Consider the following 3,448-nt stretch of genomic DNA (forward strand, 5'->3'; position numbering starts at 1 on the left):
GACACCTTCAAAAAAAGGGTAACTTGATTTTATGAGGTTGGTAGATGCTGACAATGACCTATCCTTGATTACCAGAAGCACTTCTAATTTCATCGTTTTTGTTTGTTTGTTTTTTAAGCTGCTTTGTTTTGAAAAGTGGCTGGTCCTAGTCAAAATTTAGAACTGCCCCAAAGTCAATTAAATCGCTGCCCAAGGCAGTTGAAACTGGCTTCAGATTCCAAATAAACTTAGAGTGAGAAAAGCAGAGCTGCGGGCTCTGGGTACCTGCAGCTCTCTGCCCCCTGCAATCCTCCCCCTGGGCTACAGAGCCTTGTGGAAAGCTGCCACCTGGCCTGGGTCAGATTGCTTATATGCGGCTGCCTTCCAGGCCAGCGTTCCCAACCTTAAGCCAATGCACATTTATAGAACACTTCCATGTGATCCTGGGGGAAGACAGACCTCTCAGGCAGAGGACAGTGCTGAGAAGTCATCACATCAGGAAGAGAGGGCCTTTTCCCCTCTTTGTGCTCCTCATGCTAAGAGGATACTAGGTAAGTCAGTCTCAGATTGATGGCTTTCTTTCCTTTGAGCAACGTGTGGCTTCAAACTGGTGTGGCTACTGAGATCAGAGGGATACGTGCATTTCTTCTTTTCTTTTCCCTATAAAGGGAACTGAAGGCACATCTGTGCGTCTTAATCCCCCTCTCATTGTCTCCTAAATGAACTGCGTTTCTTTGTTTGTTTCCCGTAAGTTACTGGTTACCTTTGGTAGGATGTGGCCTCATTGATCTAGACCTCAGTCTCTTGCTTTGTAAAACAGGGCTGGGCTAGATGATCACTGAAATTTCTCTGGCCTCTGTTCTGATTCTTCCCATTGCAAACTAGATTTTCGCGTATTTAGGATTCTGTGGAATGATGACCCCCCCTAAGACCCAAATACGCCAAGACTTTATGGAAAATAGTCATTTTTGAACTCTTGATGGTGTTGACTTTGACGTGTTTGCACAGTGTTTCTCCAGACTCACACAAGTACCTTTGCAGACCTGTTCCTGATGCTGGGGCGGCCAACTTGAGCTGCCATGTGATCTTAACAAAAACTGTGTGTTTCTGAGTTGGGCTTGGTGTCACTTACAACCGAATCATCAGGTCACAGTGAAGTAAGGCGGGATTCAAAGCCTCCGGAGAGCGTCCTGCAGTTCAGTTAAACACAGGAGTGTGTGTGCCTGTTTGTGTGTGTGTCCTGTTGTATAGCCTGTTCCATGTTCCATGAAACACAGGCAAGGACAGAAATTCATTACCCCACGTACAGCCCTTACGGCCTAGTGTGTAACATCTGCATATGTATGTTTACAGGGGGCAAAACTCCGCCCAGTTTTAGCTGCTGCTTCCAGATTGGCCCTGCCTCCTTCCTGGTGAATACCTGTTGGCATTTGGGGTTTTCCTGCTCTCAGGGCGGGTTGACAGTATCTTGCTCCTTCCCTCCTGCACAGGCCCAACACCAGGTGGATTAGCAAGCTTTATCACCAAGTTTTGTTGTAATTGTGCATAGGTTTTCAGCTATCTAGTTGCCCTGTCTGTTTCTTTGAGGGGATTTGGGAGGGTGTAAGAATTCTGCTGCCGCCATCTTCCCAGAATGCCACTTGTCAGGTTGTTAACTGCCATCAAGGAGACCAGTTTGCTTCTGCATAGCTCTAATGGATGGTGATCAGGGTCTGGCCCAGAAGCAAAGGGAACAGGGAGGAAGGGGACAATGAGGGAGACATTGGGAAGGAAGAACCCAGACAGCGTGGTGGGTGTATATTGGAGGAGTGAAAGAGAGGGGAAAATAAAAGATAACCATTCATACCTTCATTTATTCAGCAAACATTTAAGTAGCCCCATGACCAGACCCTGGGAATGAAGGTACAGTTGTATACCACACTCATGTAATCCAGGCTGTCATGGGGCTCCTGTGCCAGTGGGGAGGCAGATACTAAGCAAGCAATCACCACACGGTACAGAATTACCGTGAGGGTCCCCAGGGATGTGCCTGAAAGAACACGCTCCTCTCAAAGGAAATGGGAAAGAAAGTCAAGAGAGAGGTTGACTTGAGGGAGATAGATAGCAAATTTCCATTTCAAGAGGTTGAGTGAATCATCTAAGTAGAGATATCCATCAGAGAGTTAAAAATGCAGTTGGGTAGGAGGGAGAAGTCGGGGCTGGCACGTTCTGCCTGGATTCAATAAAGGAAGACATGGGGACCCATGAAATCTTCCAAGAAGACCAGGCTGGAAGACAAAATCCTGAATCTCATTAGATGGCCTTACAAAGGGTGTGGGAGGAGCAATTGAAGAAGGAAAAAGAGAAGAGGGTTTTGTAGCACATTGTTAAGTGGAGAGAGGTTGAGGAAAGTGGGGGTGACAGTGTTAGATGCCGAAGGAGGATGAAGACTGAGAAAAGGCCAGAGTTGGGGCAACTTTTGAGGGTGTTTTTAATCAGGGAGTTCTTTGTTATAAGAAACAGAGACCCACTCAGAAGGGAATTAGCTGAGAAGACATAGCTCTGGGCAACTCTTCACATCTACTTCTCAGCCACCCTCTGTTCATTCTGGTCTGAGGGTGGACCAGTTCCCTCTGCTGGGCTCCTCAGGTCAGCGTGCGTGGCTCTGAGCTTCTCTGGTACTGACCCTGGCCCCCATTCCCCATTGCCTTGTGACTTGTGGCCTCCCTTGATTGATTTCCAGGGCCCCTCTAGAATATCCTGAGAGAGAATCTGACTGGCCCAGCTTAATCCAGAATCGACCCTAGTCCAATTAGCAGGGTCTAGGACTAATTGTGTGATGAGCCAAGACAGCTCAGTCAGAGGAGGGTGGGAAGTGGGGAGAATAAAGGATGAGCCGTTTTCAGAGTAAAGGACAAAGGTAGGCCCTCAAAAGTTACCTGTTCCAGTGTCAAGTGTGTGATTTCAAGAGGGGGGAAGTGAAAGCTGGGTTACAACAATGGGTGTTACTAGCTGCATGCAGGGGTGAGTATTTAATAAGCCATTGGCCCCCTGGGGGAAATGGGGAGGAGACAGCCCTGGGTGGCTAATAGGAAAGGGAGAGAGTCAGGACAAGTGCAACTGACTGGATCATGGAGTACTGGCCAGCAGAAAACCATACTGTGATGCTGACCATGGACCAATGCTCTGATTTCTAAGGAGACCTACAAGCCCAGGTGAGACTTGTCCATCTCACCACAGGAGGTCCTATTCCAGCCCCAAAGACTGGGAAAAGACATTTTTCAGTAGAATTTCTCACCCTTTGGTGAGTCAGCAAGGGAGCAGCCCAATACTGCCCAAGAAACCAACACAGGAAGACCATTCCTTTTTTTTTTTTTTACAATTTTATTGGGGAATTAAAGGAGGGGAACAGCATTGGGGAATTGGGGAAAGGGAACAGACAAGTTGCTGTCCTTTTGTTCTTCAATCTAGTTGTGGAGGACATCACTTC

The 3,448-nt window shown here is 47.5% G+C and overlaps 1 long non-coding RNA gene across 1 annotated transcript in view; it reads left to right on the forward strand.

Moving 5' to 3' along the window:
- The first annotated feature begins 439 nt into the window (after positions 1 to 439).
- LOC109382994 (uncharacterized) overlaps positions 440 to 3,448 on the forward strand; it is a 43,453-nt gene continuing 40,444 nt past the window's right edge. The window contains exon 1 of the long non-coding RNA XR_002124029.1: positions 440 to 530. This is a non-coding gene — a long non-coding RNA (uncharacterized LOC109382994). The remainder of the gene's footprint in view (positions 531 to 3,448) is intronic.

The sequence above is a fragment of the Hipposideros armiger genome, unplaced genomic scaffold, assembly GCF_001890085.2.
Source record: "Hipposideros armiger isolate ML-2016 unplaced genomic scaffold, ASM189008v1 scaffold_74, whole genome shotgun sequence".
NCBI classification, from domain to species: Eukaryota; Metazoa; Chordata; class Mammalia; order Chiroptera; family Hipposideridae; genus Hipposideros; species Hipposideros armiger.